Source organism: Ovis aries, chromosome 24 (assembly GCF_016772045.2).
Source record: "Ovis aries strain OAR_USU_Benz2616 breed Rambouillet chromosome 24, ARS-UI_Ramb_v3.0, whole genome shotgun sequence".
NCBI lineage: Eukaryota > Metazoa > Chordata > Mammalia > Artiodactyla > Bovidae > Ovis > Ovis aries.
In genome coordinates, this window is record NC_056077.1 from 17474623 (window position 1) to 17498468 (window position 23846).

Here is a 23846-nt window from a genome sequence, read left to right on the forward strand (position 1 = left end):
CTTTTTCTTATTGTTTTCTGTATTTTCTAACTTTCCTACAAAATTGCATTCATAGTCAAGAAATGAAAGTTATTTTGAAACATATTATTGGACACCTGCGCTTTAGCCCTATGTTTCATCTTGCGTCAAACTCAGAGAAACATGAAAATACTGCACATATCATTTTTTTCTCCCAGTTTTATTGAAATAAATTGACATACACTGTGTAAGTTCGAGGTGTACAACATAAGGGTTTGACTTATACACATCATAAAATGATTATAATAGGTTTAGGGCACATCTATCATCTCATATAGATACAAAATTTTAAGAATAGGACAAAAAAATTTCCTTTTGATGAGAACACTTAGAACTTACTCTCTTAAAAAAAAAAAAAAAAAGAACTTACTCTCTTAACAACTTGCATTTATGCTATCTACTTGTGCGCTTGCTAAGTCGCTTCAGTTGTGTCAGACTCTGTGACCCTATGGACTTTAGCCAGCCAGGTTCCTCTGCCCATGGGATTCTCCAGGCAAGAATACTGGAGTGGGTAGCCTTTCCCTTCTCCAGGAGATCTTCCCAACCCAGGGATGGAACCCAGGTCTCCCGCATTGTGGGCAGATTCTTTACCAGCTGAGCTACCAGGGAAGCCTAAGAACACTGGAGTGGGTAGCCTATCCCTTCTCCAGGGGATCTTCCCAACCCAGGGATTGAACCGGGGTCTCCTGCATTGCAGACAGATTCTTTGCCAGCTGAGCTACCAGGGAAGCCCCATACTGGCTAAATTATTATTGTTTTGTCCTGTTTGACTGCTTTTTTTTGTCTCTGCATTTCTTACTTCTCTGATTAAACGTATTCCTTGGTTAAAGTTTTTTTCACAGACAAAATGTGGGCTGAGAACACAGGGGCAAGAACCATAAGGTCCTGTTCCTTTTCATTGCCATTTGTAAGATAATAATCTTTCAATCTTTAACCTAGGATGCCCCTCAGAATCATCTGGATTTTCAGCTTAATATTGCCTTTTAAAATAAAACTGTCTTTTGAATTTATGAAAATAATAATGCTTGTTCATGGACTTCCCTGCTGGTCCAGTGGTTAAGGCTCTGTACTTTCAATGCAGAGGACATGGGTTCAATCTCTGGTCAGGGAACTAAGATCCCACATGCAGTGTGGAGCAGCCAAAAAAAGAAAATAATGCTTGTTCAACTTTTCAGAAATATGTATAAACATACTTGTTTCCAATGACACAGAAACAAGAATAAAAACTAACATCCCTCTTCATACTCTATCCAGTTTCCCTCTCTAGAAGTAACCACTTTTAAGCTTATGTTCTGACTGCTTTATCTTAACTTACACACGTTATTGTTGTTGTTGTTTAGTTGATAAGTCCTGTCCAGCTCTTTTGCAACCCCATGGATTGTAGCCCGCCGGGCTCCTCTGTCCGTGAGATTTCCCAGGCAAGAATACTGGAGTCGGTTGCCATTTCCTTCTCCAGGGGATCCTCCAGACCCAGGAACTGAACTCGTGTCTCCTGATTGGCAGGCAGATTCTTTACCACTGAGCCACCATGCTGGTTTTGAAAAGATGGGATTCTCGTGTATATAAGTCAGTGGTTTAGAAACTGGTGGAACAGTTTATCTTGGAAATCGTGCGTGTTATGTCAGTGCATTGAGATACCCGTCAGCCTTGTCTCATTCTATTCCCCAGTGTCTGACCACTAAGGCATTTTTTTTTCTAGGGATTGGGGGGATGTTTTCACAATTTGTGATTCTGTGTGGGATGGAATTGGAGAAGGCAATGGCACCCCACTCCAGTACTCTTGCCCGGAAAAAGCCCATGGACGGAGGAGCCTGGTAGGCTGCAAACCATGGGGTCGCTGAGGGTCAGACATGACTGAGCGACTTCACTTTCACTTTTCACCTTCATTCATTGGAGAGGGAAATGGCAACCCAGTCCAGTGTTCTTGCATGGAGAATCCCAGGGATGAGGGAGCCTGGTGGGCTGCCGTCTCTGGGGTCGCACAGAGTCAGACATGACTGAAGTAACTTAGCAGCAGTGGGATGGAAAAATTGAATTGTGACAAAGTCTGATGCCCAAAGATCATTTGGCTTGACTCCATCTCAAGGCGTTGATGTGATATTGGGGAAACTCTGCAAGTTCCAAGGTCAAGACAAGCCTGGATTTGAACGCTGGCTCTGCTGTTTACTAGTGATGTGTCTTTGGGCAAGTTTCATTTTTCTTTGTTTGTATTCCTTTTCTATCCTTCAATCTCCATCTATTTAAAGCTACTTGGAGATGTTAAATGAGGTCATGAGTGCTAAGTCACTTCAGTCATATCCGACTCTTTGTAACCCTACGGGGTGTAGCTTGCCAGGCTTTTCTGTCCATGGGATTCTCCAAGCGAGAATACTGGAGTGGGTTTTCAGCTCCTCCTCCAGGGAATCTTCCCTACCCAGGGATCGAACCCAGGTCTCCTGCACTGGCAGACAAACACTTTACCACTAGCGCCACCTGGGAAGCCCAAATGAAGTCACACGTGACCTCAAGTGCCTGGTGGGCTCTCAGCCTGAGAAAAGCAGTCTAGGTTGGTTCCCTTTCCCCCGCAGCACCTTCTGGACACACTGCTGGGACCGCCCACAAGGGGGCACAGGTGACCGAGAGGGAGCGGATAGCAGCCTTTGGGCTGAGCACAGACCTGCTTCTGGAGACTCCCTGCTACCTCTGTATTCACTGCAAACATCCCTGCAGTGTGTAAACACCTTCCTCTCTGGAGACGGCAGAATAAAATCATGTCTTGGACATAATGAGTGCTCTGCGGGTGGCGGGTAGAGTTGGCAGGCAACAGCTCTGCTCTGACCCTGGGGAGCCTGCCTTCTGGTTCCTATGGAAGTTTCACAGCCACTCTTCTCAAAGCACTGAATCAAATCCCTTTTGTGACCAGGTGGCTTAGTTTCACCACTTTTAAAATAGATGGTGTCATACATTCCAGTCCCTCCCTATTAGATTAGCTGAAGAAATCTGGGCACAGCTGGGGGCAACTCAAAAAAGTACTTGAAGGGACACAAAGTAACACACTTACATTAAAAACAAACAAACAAACACTAGCTAATCATAACATTCCAGATCTCAGCCTAGTCAACCCACAGAACAACCTTATGAGGCAGGTACTCTTATTAGCCCATTTGATGATTGAGAAAACGGAGACATGGGGAGGGTTAGCAACTTTCCCAATGTCATACAGCTAGACAGTGTTGGAGGCAAGTTTCAAAGTCTTTTCTGTCCAAACTCCACAGCTTGCAGGTCGAACTCCTGTGTACATAGCCTTTCTACTTGAGATGAAGATGCCTTTATCAGAGTTAGAGACATAGCTGAATCACAGTTCTGTTCTACTGAGTAAATTGGTCCTGAGCAAATCCCCTGGTTTTATCTATTTCTCCGTCAGAAATTGGAGTGGGGACAATTTCCACTCCTGGATATATACCTGAAAAACAAAAACACTAATTTGAAAAGATTCATGCGCTCCAGTGCTGTAGCAGCATTATTTATAATTGCCAAGATACAGAAGAAAACTAACTGTCCATCAATAGATGAATGGATAAAGAAGATGGCTAGAATATTACCTAGCCATAAAAAAGATTGAAATTTTGCCATTTGTAGCAACACGGATGGACCTGGAGGGCATTATGCTAAAGTGAAATAACTCAGACAGAGATAGACAAATACTGTATGATATCACTTATATGTGGAGAAGGAAATGGCAACCCACTCCAGTGTTCTTGCCTGGAGAATCCCAGAGATGGGGGAGTCTGGTGGGCTGCTGTCTATGGGGTCTCACAGAGTTGGCCATGACTGAAGCAACTTAGCAGCAGCAGCGGCATCACTTATATGTGGAACCTAAAAATCACAACAGACCAATGACTATAAAATGAGGGAAACAGACTCACAGGTTTAGAGAACAAACTAGTGGTTATCAGTGGGGAACAGGAAAGGGGAGGAGCAAGACGCGGCAAAGGAAGAAGAGGTACCAACTATTAGGTATAAGATAAGCTACAAGGATCTGCTGCATAGCATGGGGAATATAGCCAAAATTTTATAACACAAATGAAGTATAGCCTTTAAAAATTGTGAATCACTGTATTGTACAGCAACTACACTTCAATTAAAAATATAAAGAAAAACAAGAGGAAATTGGGGCCTCGGTATAGTGTGACTCTCCAGTCCACTAATATCCCTCTCATTGGGATTGTGTAGGTATCACATGTGATAAAGGGTGTGAAAGTGCTTTGCAGACTGTAAAGCGATGTACACATATGTAAGGGGCATGCTGACAAAGTTAAAGATGATGGTGGTGAGGAAACAATTAGTCATGGGCTGCAGGGTCCTTACTTCATTTGGGGGCTGGTTTATTTCCATCTGCGAGATGCAGATGTAACTCGAGGGACAAGGAAGACAGATTTTTGAGTCTGTCGTGAGAGTTGAGGGTGTTGGTGATATAGATCTCTCCGGAAATGTTTCCCTAGGCAAGGAAAGAAGGGGTGCAACAGCCCTGTGGCAGTCTGGTGCTGGAATGATCAGGAGCAAGGAGGTTGCTGGACAGCGCTCTCCAACAGGAAAGGCCACGGTGATGGAGTTGATGAGCCAAGTGGGGAACAGTGGGGGATGAGGTGAGAGGGGTGATGGGTCAGAGCATCGAGGGCCTCTCAGGCCATTGTAGGGACTTTGGTATTTGCTCTGGGTCAGGTGGGAGCTACTACAGGGGTGAGCAGAAGAGGGGCAGGACCTAACTGCGCCTTCGCAGCATCACTCTGACTGCTGGCTTGAGAACAGATTGTGGAGGACGAGGGTGGTCACAGGGAGACCGTGGAGAGGCTGGTGCGGTGATCAAGAGATGACGGCGGCTGGACCAACAAGGCAGCAGTATGGAAAGAGCGGGAAGTGGTCGAATTCTGACACCACTTAAAGCTGGGCCACAGGATTTGCTGACAGAGCAGATGGGTTCGGTGCTTTAGTTGCTCAGTCGTGTCCGTCTTGCAACCTCATGGACTATATAGCCCACCAGGCTCCTCTGTCCATGGGATTTCCCAGGCAAGAATACTGGAGTGGGTTGCCATTTCCTTCCCCAAACAGAGCAGATGTGGGGAGCAAAAATTGGAAAGACATAGATGGAGGGGCGATTGACGAAAGAACAGGCTAGAGGAGAGAACTGCAGGGATCAGTGTTCGCTTTGTTGAGCTCGAGATGCACCCTACTTTTCTAATTTTTAAAATTAACTTGTTTAAATTGGAGGCAAATTACTTTACAATATTGCAATGGTTTTTGCCATACATTGACATGAATCAGCCACAGATGTACATGTGTCCCCCATCCTGAACCTGTCTCCCACTCACTTGAATCAGTTCTAATGAGGTGGATGAAACTGGAGCCTATTATACAGAGTGAAGTAAGTCAGAAAGAAAAACACCAATTCAGTATACAGAATTTACAAAGATGGTAATGATGACCCTATATGCGAGACAGCAAAAGCGGTGCAGGTGTAAAGAACAGATTTTTGGACTCTGTGGGAGAAAGCAAGGGTGGGATGATTTGAGAGAATAGCCTTGAAACATGTATATTACCACATGTGAAATAGATCATCAGTCTAAGTTCGATGCACCCTACTTTTGATTCTGATTCTGAAAGGTCACATTGCAAAAGACTATGCTTATAGGGATGGGAGGAATTAATGACCTTTTTTTTTTTTTTGCAATGTATCACAGCATGTAAATAAATTTCATTTAACAAACACTTATATAGCTCTTACTTAGGATTCAGTGAGCACTGTATATACACCGTAACTTGTTATATATGCTCCCTCATTAGATCCTCACACCAGCCCTAGGTGGTAGGTCCTGATATCATCCCCATTTTACAGATGAGGAAGGAAGCTGAGGCACTTGGATACCCAGGTGGCTCAGTGGTGAAGAATCTGCCTGCCAATGCAAGAGATGCAGAAAATGTGGATTTGATCCCTGGGTTGGGAAGATCCTCCAGAGTAGGACATGGCAACACACTCCAGTATTCTTGCCTGGAAAATTCCATGGACAGAGGCGTCTGGTAGGCTACAGTCAGTCCATGGGGTCGCAAAGAGTCAAACATGGTTGAGCATGGCACAGCGGCAGCAGCACAACTGAGACACAGGGATTTAGTGACTTGCCCGAGATTATGAAGCTAGTAAGGATACAGCAGAACTGGAATCTGAACCCAAGTAGTCGGGTTCAGAATCTCTGCACTTTACATTTACTTTAACTAATCATTACTAAGTGAATTAATTTTCAATGCATCTTGACTGTTACTGTTTTCATTATCATGGATTCTTTCTTTGAGCAGGAAAGTTCAACAGAACTGCACTATGTAAAATAAATTCAGACTCATTATGTGACCTGTTGCCCTGGGTTTTTACATGCGCTACTCCCTCGGCACGTGCTCTCCCGACCCCATTTAACTGACTCCAGAGATATCTAAATGAGCCATCAGTTTCTTACGGAAGTCTTCCCTGATACCCACTAGAAAGTGAAGTCGCTCAAGTCGCTCAGTCGTGTCCGACTCTTTGCGACCCCATGGATGGTAACCTACCAGGCTCCGTGGTCCATGGGATTTTCCAGGCAAGAATACTGGAGTGGGCTGCCATTTCCTTCTCTAGGGGGATCTTCCCAACCCAGGGATTGAACCCAGGTCTCCTGCATTGCAGACAGATGCTTTACTGTCTGAGCCACTAGGGAAGCCCACTAAATCCCTCCAAATACAAATTCTTACAGCACCCACCTCTTTTGTAATAATCGCAATTGCATTTACGTCATCACGTAGCTTTTTAAATGGTGGTGAAATACTTACTGGCCTTCCCTGCTGGCTAGTGATAAAGAACTCACCTGCCAATGCAGGAGACTCGGGTTCAGTCCCTGGGTTGGGAAGATACCCTGGAGAAGGAAGCGGCAAACCACTCTAGTATTCTTGCCTGGGAAATCCCATGGACAGAAGGAGCCTGGTGGGCTACAGTCATGGGGTAGCAAAGAAGTTGGACTTAGCAGCTAAAGCAAGAACAAAAAACTTACTAAATTAGCCATCTTAACCATTTAAAGGTGTATAGTTCAGCAGAATTAAGTATATTCATATTGTTTAGCAACAGATTTCTGGAACTTTTTCATCTTGTGAAACTGAAAGTCTATACCTGCCAAACTATAATTTTCCCTCTCCCCTCCTCTGCCTTCCCGGCACTTTCTACTCTGTTTCCATGATTTGGACTACTTTAGATACTTCATGTGAGGGGAACGATACTCTATTTGTCCTTTTGTAACTGGTTTATTTTTATTTCAATCAGAATAATGTCCTTGAGGTTCATCAATGTTGTAGCATATGCTAGACTTTCCTTTTTTTTTTTTTCTTTTCCTCATATTTTTTTAATCTAGGGATAACTGATTTACAGTGCTCCAGGTATAGAGCAAAATGGTTCATTTATATGTATGTGTGTGTGTGCACATGTATTCTTTCTCAGATTCTTTTTCCATTATAGATATTAAAGATATTGAATATCATTTCCTCCTTTTTAAGGAGGAAATGCACAATCCTTCATTGTGTGTATATAACACATTTTCTTTACGTATTCATCTGTTGGTGGACATTTGGTTTGCTTCTACCTCTTGGCTATTATGAGTAAGTGAACATGGGTGTGCAAATACCTCTTTGAAATCCTGCCTTGAATTCTTAGATGTGTACCCGGAAGTGAGATTGCTGGATCATATGGTAGTTCTACTTTTAATTTTTTAAGGAACTTCCATGCATGTGTGCTGTGTGCCAAGTCGCTTCAGTCATGTCTGACTCTTTGCGACCCTTGGACCTTTGGATTGTAGCACGCCAGGCTCCTCTGTCCTTAGGATTATTCAGGCAAGAATACTGGAGTGGGTTGCCATGCCCTCCTTCAGGGGATCTTCTCGACCCAGGGATTGAACCCACATCGCTTATGTCTCCTGCATTGGAAGGCGAGTTCTTTACCACTAGCACCACCTGGGAAACCAAGGAGCTTCCATACAGGTTTCCAAATGGCTGCACCATTTTACATTCTCAGTAACAGTGCACAGGGGTTTGATTTCTCCATATCTAACTCAATGGACGTGAGTTTGAGTAAGCTCCGGGAGATGGTGAAGGAAAGGGAAGCCCGGCATGCTGCAGAGCTGTACATGCACAAGTCGGACATGACTGAGCAACTGACCAACAACATCCTCACCAACAATTTTAATTTTCACTCTTTTTTTTTTTTACAGTGGCTGTCCTAATAGATATGAGGTGATAGCTCATTGTGGTTTTGATTTGCATTTCTTAATGATTAGTGATGTTGAACATATGACTATTGGCCATTTGTATATCTTCTTTGAACAAATGCCTATTCAAGCTTCCGTCCATTTTTAAATCTGGTTATTTGTTTTTCGTTGTGGTAGTGGTGGTTGAGTTGTAGCACTTCTTTATATGTTCTCGATATTACCTCTTTATCAGGGATATGATTTGCAAATATTTCCCCCACTACTTAGCTTGTCCTTTCCAGTCACTGTGCACTTTATTTGCCAGCCCTCTCTCATCTGACCTGGCAGTCAGCTCTACAAGGCCATTGGTAGCATCTGTTTTGCTTACTGCTCTGTTCCTCCAGTGTCTGGCTGTTGGAGGAGGCCACGGAGAGGACGTGATGACTAGAGGACCAGTGAGCTGGACTGGACCACTGGAGGCTTCTCACTTCCCCAGCCCCTGCCACCCTTACTGCCATCCTTGGAATGAACATGCTGCCTGCCCTTCCCATGGTGGGAGCCGGTTTCAAGGAGGCAGCCTTGACAGAAGGAGCTGTTGAGGCCATCTGGACAGTGCGCCTGACTGAAGCTGGTTGAGGTCTTTCTATAAACCATTAAGATTCTGGCAGGTACCTGTGGAGATCTTGCAGTGGCCAAGACAATCCTCTGTTGACTAAAAAGATAGTCACAACCCAAAAGTTGAGAGTTGTGTTCTATTTGGTGGGAAATTTTAGGACTTTGAGCTTGGGGACAACATCTCAAGTGACCCTGAAAGAACTGCTCTGAGGAGGCTGGGGGGTGGAGGGAGGGGGTCAGTTCATATAGAAGTTTGCAACAAAGGGCAGGTAGTCTGAACATCAGAAGTGGTTTTGTGAATTAAAGAAAACCAGATATCCCAAGTTAAGGAATTTAGCACCTTTCTATGTTTGGGAAGATGCAAGTGTCTGGGCTTACTGAAATCACTCCTTTCATATGCATCTCAGCTAACTGGGGCCAGTACTCTGCTTAGCCTGCATTTTTCCTCAGTGCTCACCATGGGGAGTGGCTGCAGCCCAACGGCCTCTGGATTACAGGTATTCTCCAGCCCTGGAGGGCTGGAATCACTGATGACTGTGACAGCCTTATTTATTAGCCTGGCAGGAAATACTCCATTTCTCACCTCCATAGGTGGGTTCTCCTGCTTGTTAGACCTGTAACCTGCCAGTCTGGAGTGACCTGCCTGTTTCTCTGGCCTTCTCTTGCCTTTATGTACCAGGACCAGTTTCAGATTTCACCCTGGAAACTCCTGAGTTCGTGAATCAACACAAGCTTTAAGCTTGGTACACACTAGATTTCCCCCATGTGTTTCCTGGAGGAAATAAGGAAGGGCTGAATAAATTCTGGAAGGGAGAATTGGGACAGGTTATTTGGGAACAGGCTGTGGATTCCTGCCCCAGTTCAGGATTATCCAATAGAAGTATAATAGGAGACACAGAATTCTAAATATTCAAGCAGCTGTAGTTTAGAAAAGCGGACACAGGTGAGATTAGTAATAACTTCATTTAAAAACTATATCCAAAATATTATCATTTTAACATTGAATTTAACACTTGTTAATGAGCTTAAAAAAAAAAAAAACACCTCTCTCTCTCTCTCTCTCTCTCTCTCTCTTTTTTTTTTTTCCTGTCCTACGTCTTAAACACATCTCAGTCTTTGGAGCCACAATTTCAAGTGCTCTATAACCACATGTGGCAAATGGCCAACGTTCTGGAGAGCGGAGCCCTAGCCAGCACACCCTCCGGGTCCCCTGGGTGCCCGAAGCACACAGGCCGACGCGTGGCATCTGGTGGGCGCTCCATAAGGTTTGCTCAATGGAAGCAAAGAATAAATGCAGACTCGGGCAGTGAATAGAGGTTTCGGATGCCATCAGGTGTGCTAACCCGGCGCTCAGAAGAACCTGGCTCAATTCCAGGAAAAAAAGTAGTAGGCCCTCCAGGAGGAAGTTCGGCGCGGGTGCAGGGACTCACACCCTACCCGCTGCCCGCGGGTCACTCAACGCTTCTCACGGCTGAGCCAACCCGGCGGCGGCGGGAGCGCCGGGCGCAGGGGACGCGAACGCCGGTGGGAGGTGAGGCCAGCTCTCCAGGGTGCGGGGCGGACGCTGGGGCTGCCTTCCCAGGTATCCGCCGAGTCGGGCGGCGTGGAGGAGCCCTCTGCCGGGCTCCGAGAAGAGGTAGATGGGAAGAACCAGGCGCCCGAGTGGGGCGTGTCCCTAACGCGGGGCTGCGGCGGCTGGGGCCGCAGGTGCAGCCGCCGCGGGGAGAGGGGAGAGAGCTGGGGTGGGATAGAGATATGCGGGAGAACCATCCGGGGACGGGCACTGGGCAGTGGGGGCTCAAGACAGCGGCTCTAGCTCCAGGCAGCCGCGCGCGGACCTCCGCGGTAGGAAAGTTTCCCAGGGATCACACTGTTTACGCGCTGTACGCCTTTAGTCAAATCACTTACTGTCTCTGCACGCCTGTTTCCACCTCAGTTAAAAAAAAAAAAAAAAAAGACGGCCTTCTGCGTGTTGCGAACCCCATGAACAGTTATGAAAAGGCTTTCTAGATGGGCTTCATTCTTTCCCCTCGGATAATCTCTCGAGTTAGGGTCTCCTGGTTCCATTTTTCCCAGAAGGAGATTTGGGCTCTGACAGATTTAGAAGCTTGCCCACAGCCATTAGATAGAAATAGCAGGATTTGAAGCCAGGAAATCAAACTCCAGAGTCTGGTCTTTAAGGTCTAATCCAGGTTCCACTATTTCCTAGAAGGATGAAGTGGAGGTGGGGATAAACTGCTTCTGAGACCCCTTCTCGCTATCTGTGAAATGGGTATACTAGTACCTAACCTGTGGGGTTATTGTGAGGATTAACTGAGCTAACATGTAAGTGCCTCCCTGTTAAAGTGTTCATGAACAGGGATAGGACTTTCTCCCCCCTGTTTTGTTTGCAGGTGCAAACAAACTACTAATGCCTGGCACACAGTAGATGCTAAATAAATATTTGTCCAGTGAGTAAGGAACACATATTACTTTTTATGCTTTACCATAATCCTTGGTGTCCGCATATTCCTGATGAGGAGACTGAGGTTCAGGGAGGTTAGGCAACTTAGGGAATGTCAAGCCGGTGGCCGGTAGAGGAGTCAACATTTGAACCCAGGTCTGTTTGATCATGAAGTCTGTGTAGTTCTGATGCCCAGTCCAGGTTCCATCACTTTCTAATAGAGTGTGGCAAGTTATTTAATTCTCTGCCTCAGTTTCTTTATTCACAAAATAGGGACAATGATGATACCTATCCCATATCGTTTTTGTCTGGATCAAATGAAGATAAAACTCTCAAAATAATGCCTGGCGCTTAGCAGGGACTCAATAAACATCTGCTACAGTACAGGCTATGTTTGCCCACTAGAGAGTGGGAAGGAGAGGCGGGGGGACGAGGTTACCAAGGAGCTTTCCTGCCTTCTGTGTGATCCACAGAGCAAGGTTCCTGTTTGCCCTCTGGAATATTCCTGAGAAGCCCCCATGCTCAGTGCAGAGGGAAAGGTGTCACCTGGCATCCCACTCTCCATCTAGTATACAAAGAGAGAAAGGCAGGATCTGTTACCATTTTTGTTACACAAAGTGGGTGCTGAGTCCTCCCTGCTTCAGTTGATTCCCATGGCAGCAGATGGGCTTTGGGGAGGATTTCAGGTAGCAAGAACAGTTATATGGTGGTTGTTCTAGCTAGAGCTGCATTCAAATATCATCTCGAAGTGATTTCCAGCTCTGGGACTTTGGCAAGTCGCTTTTCAAGCCTCAGTTCCATCATCTTTAGAATGGGCACAATAATAGGACTTCATAGGATTGGTGAAAGGATAACCTGAACTGTCGCAAAAGCATTTTGCACAGTGTCTGGCACATGATGAATGCCAGCTGTTGCTCCTATTATTGGATGTGGTGTTTTTTTTCGATTACTAGCCTTAGGATCTGCTGATGTGCAGGTAAAACTCTTCAAGGAAGACTAAATAAAGTGCCCTTTCCTTGACCCCTTCTCATCTTAAGAGTCTCCTGGGATTTTCACCCATCAAATCCTTGAAGAGCTTTTTATTCTGATAGATCAGGTGTTTCCCTTAAGTGTTCCAGGGCAGTTTCCAGGGACAGGAAAGCTGGCATATGATGGGAAGACCACTGTGCTCTCTGCCTAGGGAATTCCATCCTTTGATTGGGCACTTGGCGGGGGTGAGGATCCTAGCCTTTTGGTATAATCAGTTATGAGTTTATAATCAGAGTCATTAATTTGTTCTGTGCTAGACACTGTGCTAAGCCCCAGCTCTAGTCATCGATGGAACCTGGGCTCCAAAGCCAGCCTGTCTGGGTTCCAGTCCTGCCTCTGACATTTTCTAGCTCTGTGGCCAAGCTACTTAAACACTCTACTTTGGCCACCTGATGTGAACAGCCAACTCATTGGAAAAGACCCTGATGCTGGGAAAAATTGAGAGCAGGGGGAGAAGGGGGCAACAGAGGATGAGATGGTTGGATGGTATCATTGACTCAATGGACATGAGTATGAACAAACTCTGGGAGATAGTGAAGGACAGGGAAGCCTGGTGTGCTTTGGTCCATGGAGTTGCGAAGAGCTGGACATGACTGAACAACAACTTCAAAAGATTCATCTGTGAAATGGGATGATTTTAATATACATAAATCACAGGGCTGCCATGAGGATTAAATATAATTAACATATGTTGGATAAAACCAATGTGATAATAAATGTTAGTCCCTTATATAGTTATAATTATCTCATTTTATAGCAAAAGAAACTGAGGGAAATTAATAAAGAGTCGGACAAGACTGAAGGGACTGAGTATGACTTACGAAAGAATTACTGATTTATCCTTCTTTTACTTAGTCCAAACTCGCTCTGCTTGCCGCACAACAGGCCAATGAATCTGAGAGATGAGATATTGAGGCAAGGAATATGACTGTATTCAGAAAGCCTGCTGACAGAGAAGATGGCAGACTAATGTCTCATAATAGCCATCTTGTTGGGGTCTGGATACCAAGTTCTTTTGTGGAACCAGAGAGAGAAGTGGTGAAGAACAAAAGTCAAAAGGCAGAATAGAGAGGGAGAGACAGTAAGGAAGTAAAAAGGGCCATCAGTCTTGCAGAGCATCTCCAGGAATGGCCAGTCTTCGGAAGGCATGTGTTAATCTCTTCTTTATTCCAGCCTGTGAGCTGAACAAAGGCACTTTAGTCCAATAGTCGGGCAGAGGGGCATGGTCCTCAGAGGCAGGCCATTATGTATGATTTTAATAATAACAGCAGGGAAAAGTGAGTCAAAGAAACAGTTCCATATTGGAGTCAAAATTGGCTCTTCTCTGCAATACTTTTGCCGTAGAATCTAATTTGCTTCAGCTCTATACTGCCTGGCAGGAGCCTGCAGTCCAGTTCTTCCTTGAGTCACATGCTGCCAGGTACTGTCACTTACCCTAGGAATGAGGGTTCTGGAACAAATAAAGCCCTCTTCCTGGAGATCACCACCTAGCTCCTCTCATTTTTAGTCCTTCCCTTGACCAGACAATTTGTAAAGCCTGTCTGTCTCTAAACAGGAGAAAATTCTCCTTGACTTTGGAGAGCCATTATTCAGTATTTATTGGGGAGGATGTTAATAACATATCAAAAGTTGGAACCAGTCCCCCTTGTGAATTATAAAAACAGGACTTTCTTTTTTTCTTTTAAATGATTCAGATTCAGATGCAATAGGAAACTTGTTATGGCATTTGTAAAAATATGGAGATCTTACCCAGCCCTGGATCATTTACTTCTTTCTTTCTTTCCATATGAATAAAGAGTCTCCCTTCTAGACCTGGGGCTTCCCTTGTGGCTCAGCTGGTAAAGAATCTGCCTGCAATGCAGGAGACCTGGGTTCAGTCCCTGGGTTGGGAAGATCCCTTGGAGAAGGGAAAGGCTACCCACTCCAGTATTGTAGCCTGGAAAATTCCATGGACTATATAGTCCATGGGGTCCCAAAGAGTTGGACACAACTGAGCGACTCTCATTTTCACTTTCACTTTCTAGACCTGATTGTTCTGGAGGATTAGCATTCCTCTGGTGGGAGTTTCTTTGTGGGAACTTGAACCTTCAGTGGCTGTTGCTAGTTCAGTTCAGTCGCTCAGTCGTGTCCGACTCTTTGCGACCCAATGAATCGCAGCACACCAGGCCTCCCTGGGTCCATCACCATCTCCCGGAGTTCACTCAGACTCACGTCCATCGAGTCAGTGATGCCATCCAGCCATCTCATCCTCTGTTGTCCCCTTCTCCTCCTGCCCCCAATCTCTCCCAACATCAGAGTCTTTTCCAATGAGTCAACTCTTCTCATGAGGTGGCCAAAGTACTGGAGTTTCAGCTTCAGCATCATTCCTTCCAAAGAAAACCCAGGGCTGATCTCCTTCAGAATGGACTGGTTGGATCTCCTTGCAGTCCAAGGGACTCTCAAGAGTCTTCTCCAACACCACAGATCAAAAGCATCAATTCTTTGGTGCTCAGCCTTCTTCACAGTCCAACTCTCTCATCCATACATGACCACTGGAAAAACCATAGCCTTGACTAGACGGACCTTTGTTGGCAAAGTAATGTCTCTGCTTTTGAATATGCTATCTAGGTTGCTCATAACTTTCCTTCCAAGGAGTAAATGTCTTTTAATTTCATGGCTGCAATCACCATCTGCAGTGATTTTGGAGCCTCAAAAATAAAGTCTGACACTGTTTCCACTGTTTCCCCATCTATTTCCCATGAAGTGATGGGACCGATGCCATGATCTTTGTTTTCTGAATGTTGAGCTTTAAGCCAACTTTTTCGCTCTCCTCTTTCACTTTCATCAAGAGGCTTTTGAGTTCCTCTTCACTTTCTGCCATAAGGGTGGTGTCACCTGCATATCTGAGGTTATTGATACTTCTTCTGGCAATCTTGATTCCAGCTTGTGTTTCTTCCAGTCCAGCGTTTCTCATGATGTACTCTGTATATAAGTTAAATAAGCAGGGTGACAATATACAGCCTTGACGTATTCCTTTTCCGACTTGGAACCAGTCTGTTGTTCCATGTCCAGTTCTAACTGTTGCTTCCTGGCCTGCATACAGATTTCTCAAGAGGCAGGTCAGGTGGTCTGGTATTCCCATCTCTTTCAGAATTTTCCACAGTTGATTGTGATCCACACAGTCAAAGGCTTTGGCATAGTCAATAAAGCAGAAATAGATGTTTTCTGGAACTCTCTTGCTTTTTCCATGATCCAGCAGATGTTGGCAATTTGATCTCTGGTTCCTCTGCCTTTTCTAAAACCAGCTTGAACATCAGGAAGTTCACAGATCACGTATTGCTGAAGCCTGGCTTGGCGAATTTTGAGCATTACTTTACTAGCATGTGAGATGAGTGCAATTGTGCGGTAGTTTGAGCATTCTTTGGCATTGCCTTTCTTTGGGATTAGAATGAAAACTGACCTTTTCCAGTCCTGTGGCCACTGCTGAGTTTTCCAAATTTGCTGGCATATTGAGTGCAGCACTTTCACAGCATCATCTTTCAGAATTTGAAATAGCTCAACTGGAATTCCATCACCTCCACGAGTTTTGTTCCTAGTGATGCTTTCTAAGGCCCACTTGACTTCACATTCCAGGATGTCTGGCTCTAGGTGAGTGATCACACCATCGTGATTATCTGGGTCATGAAGATCTTTTTGTACAGTTCTTCTGTGTATTCTTGCCACCTCTTCTTAATATCTTCTGCTTCTGTTAGGTCCATACCATTTCTGTCCTTTATCGAGCCCATCTTTGCATGAAATGTTCCCTTGGTATCTCTAATTTTCTTGAAGAGATCTCTAGTCTTTCCCATCCTGTTCTTCTCCTCTATTTCTTCGCATTAATCGCTAAAGAAGGCTTTCTTATCTCTTCTTGCTATTCTTTGGAACTCTGCATTCAGATGCTTATATCTTTCCTTTTCTCCTTTGTTTTTCACCTCTCTTCTTTTCACAGCTATTTGTAAGGCCTCCCCAGACAGCCATTTTGCTTTTTTGCATTTCTTTTCCATGGGGATGGTCTTGATCCCTGTCTCCTGTACAATGTCACGAACCTCATTCCACAGTTCATCAGGCACTCTATCTATCAGATCTAGGCCCTTAAATCTATTTCTCACTTCCACTGTATAATCATAAGGGATTTGATTTAGGTCATACCTGAATGGTCTAGCGGTTTTCCCTGCTTTCTTCAATTTAAGTCTGAATTTGGTAATAAGGAGTTCATGATCTGAGCCACAGTCAGCTCCTGGTCTTGTTTTTGTTGACTGTGTAGAGCTTCTCCATCTTTGGCTGCAAAGAACATAATCAATCTGATTTTGGTGTTGACCATCTGGTGATGTCCATGTGTAGAGTCTTCTCTTGTGTTGTTGGAAGAGGGTGTTTGCTATGACCAGTGCATTTTCTTGGCAAAACTCGATTAGTCTTCAGTCCCCATTCCAAGGCCAAATTTGCCTGTTATTCCAGGTGTTTCTTGACTTCCTACTTTTGCATTCCAGTCCCCTATAATGAAAAGGACATCTTTTTTGGGTGTTAGTTCTAAAAGGTCTTGTAGGTCTTCATAGAACTGTTCAACTTCAGCTTCTTCAGCGTTACTGGTTGGGGCATAGACTTGGATTACTGCGATATTGAATAGTTTGCCTTGGAAATGAACAGAGATCATTCTGTCGTTTTTGAGATTGCATCCAAGTACTGCATTTCAGACTCTTTTGTTGACCATGATGGCTACTCCATTTCTTCTGAGGGATTCCTGCCTGCAGTAGTAGATATAATGGTCATCTGACTTAAATTCACCCATTCCAGTCCATTTTAGTTCGCTGATTCCTAGAATGTCGACATTCACTCTTGCCATCTCTTGTTTGACCACTTCCAATTTGCCTTGATTCATGGACCTGACATTCCAGGTTCCTATGCAATATTGCTCTTTACAGCATTGGACCTTGCTTCTATCACCAGTCACATCCACAGCTGGGTATTGTTTTTGCTTTGGCTCCATCCCTTCATTCTTTCTGGAGTTATTTCTCCACTGATCTCCAGTAGCATGTTGGGCACTTACTGACCTGGGGAGTTCCTCTTTCAGTATCCTATCATTTTGCCTTTTCATGCTGTTCATGGGGTTCTCAAGGCAAGAATACTGAAGTGGTTTGCCATTCCCTTCTCCAGTGGACCACATTCTGTGAGACCTCTCCACCATGACCCACCCATCTTGGGTTGCCCTGCGGGTATGGCTTGGCTTCATTGAGTTAGACAAGGCTGTGGTCCTAGTGTGATTAGATTGACTAGTTTTCTGTGAGTATGGTTTCAGTGTGTCTGCCCTCTGATGTCCTCTTGCAACACCTACCATCTTACTTGGGTTTCTCTTACCTTGGGTGTGGAATATCTCTTCACGGCTGCTCCTTAACCTTGGATGAAGGGTGTCTCCTCGCTGCCTCCCTTCCTGACCTTCAACGTGGGATAGCTCCTCTAGGCCCTCCTGTGCGCGAGCAGCCACCGCTCCTTGGACGTGGGGTGGCTCCTCCTGGCCGCCCCTGACCTGGGATGCAGGGTAGCTCCTCTCGGCTGTTCCTGCGCCGTCACAGCCTGGCACTCTTGGCCGCTGCCCTGACCTCGGACGTGGGATAACTCCTCTTGGCCACTGCCCTTCGGGCATGGGGTCCTCCCGGCTTCTGCCCCTGACCTTGGACATGCGATAGCTCCTCTCGGCCGCGCTTAGTGTGCTGGTTGCAGCCGCCCGCGCTGTTGCTAACTTGACCATTAAAATGGTCTAGCCTTTCTCAGGGGAGAAGGCAATGGCACCCCACTCCAGTACTCTTGCCTGGAAAATCCCATGGATGGAGGAGCCTGGTGGGCTGCAGTCCATGGGGTCGCTAAGTCCGACACGAGTGAGCGACTTCACTTTCACTTTTCACTCTCATGCATTGGAGAAGGAAATGGCGGCCCACTCCAGTGTTCTTGCCTGGAGAATCCCAGGGATGGGGGAGCCTGGTGGGCTGCCGTCTATGGGATCACGCAAAGTTGGACATGACTGCAGCGACTTAGCAGCAGCAGCAGCAGCCTTTCTCAGAGATTGACCCATTAGGGAAAGTGAGAGTTTGTCCTCGATCGTGTCCAACTCTTTCATGGATTGTAGCCCACCAGGCTCCAGGCAAGAATACTGGAGTGGGTAGCCATTCCTTTCGGCAAGGAATCTCCCTGACTCAGGGATTGAACCTGGGTCTCCTGCATTGCAGGCAGATTCTTTACTGTCTGAGCACCAGGGAGGCCCTAAACCCATTTAGGTCTTACCACACTTTCAAGGGGTAGATTATATTGTCCCCATTCTGCTGATAAGACAGGGGAAATGGAGTTGCAGAAGGATACACTTGGTTCAGAGTGGGTAGAGTCATAAAGTGCTGGAGTCAAGGTTTGATTCAAGTCAGCCTTGAGTTTGAGCTGCTTCCACACTACCCTATGTCCCTGAAAGTCAAGCCATCATAATTACGAAGTTAAACCTGTAAGGTCTGAATATATTGCCCCAGGGGCTGAATCCGCACGACAGACTGGCCAGTGCCTGAGGGTGCCTAGTGGAGCAGTCTGTTCCAGAATCACCTTCTTGTAAAAATGAAAAGCTAAGCTTTCTGGGGGGAAAAAAAAACAAAACCAAACAAACAAAAAACTAACTTCCTTATAGTGTCCAAGAAATCAAATAACCTGTAGGAAGAACTTTGATCTTTTATTGCACTGACGCTGAAAGAATGTTGATGAGAGGGTGGGGCTGGCATTCAGGAAGAAATAAATACACAAAGGCCCTGAGTTAGGGCTCTCCCCACCTTCTCCTCAAACCCAGTACACAGAGGCCATGGTGCAGCCATGAGCTTGGAAGTCAAGGACTGATCTGTGTATAATGGGTGAGACCCAGTTATCTGTTGGCTGACAAGTGGGGAGAAAATAACCAGGGTGGCATAAAACTGCCATAAGCTGGTAGGACGTCCTCTCCCTGGGAGCGCAGAGGCATGACCAAGAGAGCAAGCAGGGCTATGTTTAAGGCAGAAAAAATGGGTCTCATGAGTTAGTAAGAAAAGAGGACCCTCACTGTCTCTGAAGATTAGAAAGGAAACGCCTGCCTATTCCTGAAAGATGGGGCACAGGTAAGAGAGGATACTTTGAAGAAGGGTTAGGAGTGAGTCACAGAAATGATGTGGAATGCTCGGGAATGAGTCTTGGGAGGGGCCAAAACTGGGGCTGTTCTGTTGCTTAGCACCAGATGCTATGTACAGAATAAATGCACAATAAATATTTGTTAGAGGAAAGAATGACTATGGGGAAGTGGGAGGCAAAGCAGTGTGCTGGCTAAAGAGAAAGCTCTAGAGCTGTCTGCCTGCACTGGAATCTCGGCTTCCCGGGTCCTCACTGGGAGACGCTGGGGAAGGTGGACCTTTCTGGCTTCAGCTTGCTTGTCTGTAGGATGAGTAGTGTGTTAAGAGCTCCCACTCCTATGTGGGGCTGTCAGGGCTAATTGGAACATATGGGGCCCTGTCGGCACTCAGTAAATGTTACCTCTGACTCTTCCTTCTCATCCTTCCTTTCTTCCTCTGATAACAACGATGATGATGATGATGATGATGATGATTAAAGTTCACGCAGAAAGGAAAGAGTTTGAATTTCATTCTATCTGTAAATGTGTGACCTTGAGCAAATTACGTAACCTCTCTGGGCCTCAATGTAATCATCATAAAATAGAGATAATAGTACCTCCCCATAAGGTTGCTTGAGAATTCAGTTACAAATGCATAGCATGGTGCCTGGTGCTGAGTTAAGCTCTCAACAAATGGTGCTGTCTTGATGCGTTTTATTAGTTATTGTTGCTATTCTACTAGATTCCTTCTGCACAGATTGGCAAACAGACCTCCAACGGAACTGGATGTCAGGGGTGGGGTTTAGAGTCCTCTTTTGCCAGGAAGGGTTCTCTCCTCAGAGGCAGGGTCAGGCTGAACTTTCTGACAATTCAGTGAGTCATATGATAGATCATGTTTGCCAAGAGGTCCCAGGATGGAGTAAAAGGAGACTGGACTGTATTACTGCTCAGGTTATTTGCAGCCACCGAAGGTTCAGTGTTCCCAGAGACAAACCTACACGCTGATGGAATGCTAATTATTAGGCAAGGTCATTTCTAGGAAAGATACTCTTTATTTGTAGGGAAAGAAGAGACTGGGTAAGTGTTCTGGATTTTTACAAGCCCAAACAAATAAGTTCTGCTTTCTATGGCATTTGAATCAGGGTGGATGGTTTTTAAAAGAAGGAAAGAATGTCCTATTTCTATAATTCAACAGAAGAACTGGGAACCGTAGTTACTGCTTCCAATACTTCCTGTATTTGCATCCCCAATACATGCAAAATAGTGACAGGCAGACTTTTCTCCTGTGGTGGAGGCTTGACTTAGAATTGTCTGATCAGGGGAAAGACCTTAAAAAGAGAGGAGCTAGGTGGTGATCTCCAGTAAGATGACTTTCTTTGCCCCCAGAACCTGCATTCCTGGGGCGAGATGACAATATGTGGGAGTGTGACTCAGGGATTGTGGGCTCCTGCCTGCCAGACAATCCATACTCAGCCAAATGGGAGCCAGAGGACAATTTAGTAATCCTTAGTCGGACGCGACTGAAGTGACGCAGCAGCAGCAGCAGCAGCAGCAGCAGCAACAGACCTGTCTTTACTGAAAATGTTGATTTTTAGTTCATCATGGAGTTTTGCATTTTTCCTACTTTAAAAAATATTGCAGAGGGATGGTATGGGGAGAGAGGTGGGAGGGGGGTTCAGGATTGGGAACACGTGTACACCTGTGGTGGATTCATGTTGATGTATGGCAAAACCAATACAATATTGTAAAGTAAAAAAAAAAATTGCATTAAAATGTTATTGATCCTGATTACTGGAATTTTGGGCACCCCTTGAATGTGTATCCCTCACCCGGCTTCTGGCCCTGCTGAAAATAGCCCTGAATCTAGAAACTTCCCACGCCTAACTTCATACTTACTCAGCATGGGCAAAAAGAAGACTGTATTCAAAATGTGAATGGTGGACAAGTAAGTTGAAAAAGAGGATTCTCTTCCCTAAGAGGAAGGGCCATTTATGATACTGCACTTCACTCAGTATTGGCTGTGTTTCTTGGCAAAGTTACTTAGCCTCTCTGTGCCTTTGTGTCCTTCTCAGTAGAATAAGTATAATAATAGCATCTATTACTAAGGCTATGGTAGGGATTTAATGGGTTAACACCTGTGAAGCACTCATAACATGCCTGGCATATACGTACTTGTTGTTTTGTTATCATTGGTTTCAGTTTCTCTTTTCCTGTCTGCAAATCTGGAATAATACTTAGATTGTGTTATATAATGTTTGTTTAAATAGGCCTTATAATAGGACTGTTATATTATACAAATCTGAATTAGTCTAAGAACTAAGCTTCTAGTGCCAAAGGTGGATTTAGAAAGGGGTTGTTTTTCTTCTAAACGAGGGAGGCTTGACACAGACCCAGAATCACAGTGTGGATGAAGCTCAACCTTTACCGGCCCCTCCTGCCTTTCTGACACCCAGTGGTAGAGAAGAGGGAGATCCCCAGCCCCAGGCAGGAGAGGCACCAAGTGTTAGTGGAAGGAGAGTCTGGAGACCCTTCCTCCTGTGGGACTCAGCTCTTGGTAAGGGGCAAAGCAGAATATAAGGTCTTACCTACTACAATACAGTTTATTAATAATGACCAAAGAAATAACAGGTCAGAAAGGATCGGACACGACTGAGCGACTGAGCTGCACGCAAAGAAAGAACAGAGAGAACACCTCAAGAGAGGTGGGCTAGGCCAAGGGAGGCAAATGGCCCTGGAGGACTGGGGTACCTAGTTTTTAAGGCAGGGTCGTTTGCATAATCCAGAGGGATCGTTGATTGACAGCCTTGACTGACAGCTGCAGGTTATGTAACAAGATCTACTGTGCCTGGCCTTGTCATAGTTCTGTCTTATAATTAGATGTATGTATTCATGGAATATTTATGAGCAGTTAATGAATCCAATAGCCACCAAAGGTTACTTTTGTACTGGATTAGTGGAAGGTGTGCGCATGTGCTAGAGTAGGGAAAGTTCCCCCAGTCCACTGGTAGGGGGTTTTCTCAGCCCCCTGTGGGGGCGTGTGAGGGGCTGGGCTGGTACATTGCTTGGTGGGATTGGATGGCTATTGGGAGGTTAGCTGAAGGGGTGGCCTCTCATTGCTCTCAGCCAGCTTCCTGGCTATCACTTAGGTTTATCATTTTTCCCTGCTCTGGGCAGGATTCTGAGCACATTGACAGTGGGGGAGGGGAAGAGGCAGGGTCTCCAGAAGTGGGGTCCCTCTTTGAGCAGCAGAATCACCCACTCCTCCCAGCGGGTCTTTGCAGGTATAGGAGCCAAGATGACTCCTTGTGTTGGGTCCAGCTCTCCCAGAAAGGGATCCTTGTTCTTCTGGGAGGGGCTGGGGCAGTCCGCCAGGCAGGAAGGCATGCAACCCTCACATCTCCTCTTCTCCCTCCACTTCTCTGCCTGCTCCTTGCTGATCCGTTCTCTGGCTTATTCGCAGTGATTCTCAAACCTTTGTGCACGGAACCTGATAAAAAGGCAGCTTCCCAGGTCCCACCCCAGACCCACTGAATCAAAACTTCTGGGGATGGGACCCAAACTAGGGTGGTCTTCCTGGGACTGGCAGGTTTCCAGGACATGGAACTATCAGTGCTAAAACTGAGAATGTCCTGCGGAAACTGGGACAAGTTGGTCACTTGATGATCCATGGGTGCCCATCTCCCTTAGGCGCCTGGGTGACTCCTGGGCATCCAGCTTGATGGTCCCCAGAACACACAGATCAGCGACGCTTTAAATGTTGAAGTTCCTTTAGGCTCTATGCTTCACTCTCTTTTCCTTCCCCAGACTTGCACTGATAGTCCCGTAATCACTCATGGTTATCTACATTAAAGTTAATGAAGTGTCAGTCTCTCAGTCATGTCTCTTTTCAACCCCATGGATGGTAGCCTGCCAGGCTCCTCGGTCCATGGAATTCTCCAGGCAAGAATACTGGAGTGGGCTGCCATTCCCTTCTCCAGAGGATCTTCCCGACCCAGGGATTGAACCCAGGTCTCCTGCATTGCAGGCATATTCTTTACCGTCTGAATAAAATTAAAATTAAAAATAAAATAAAATAAATATAAAATAAAATTAAAAATAAAAATAAAATTCTGTTGCACTAGCTACATTTTAAGTACTCGCTAGATACATGTGGTCAATGTTTGCTGTATTTGACAGTGTGGTATAGAACTATTCCATCATCATAAAAAGTTCTGCAGGCACACGTCAATTTATATATATATATATTTTTTTTACAAATTGAAGGTTTGTGACCACGCTGCATCAAGCAAGTCTATTGGTGCTGTTTTTCCAACAGCATTTGCTGACTTTGTGTCTCTGTGTCACATTTTGGTAATTCTTGCATATTTTAAACTTTTTCACTGTTATTTTG

The 23846-nt window shown here is 45.4% G+C and overlaps 1 protein-coding gene across 7 annotated transcripts in view; it reads left to right on the forward strand.

Annotated features, from left to right (window-relative positions):
- The first annotated feature begins 10346 nt into the window (after positions 1-10346).
- TMC5 (transmembrane channel like 5) overlaps positions 10347-23846 on the forward strand; it is an 82781-nt gene continuing 69281 nt past the window's right edge. For 4 of the 7 annotated variants that reach the window (XM_042240469.2, XM_027961599.3, XM_042240471.2 and 1 more), the window contains exon 1: positions 10347-10395. The gene's annotated coding sequence lies outside the window, so the exon portion shown is untranslated. Of the gene's footprint in view, positions 10396-19160; positions 19470-20414; positions 20534-23846 lie in introns of those variants that run through there. The other 3 variants (XM_042240470.2, XM_042240474.2, XM_042240472.2) reach the window with 2 other exon arrangements.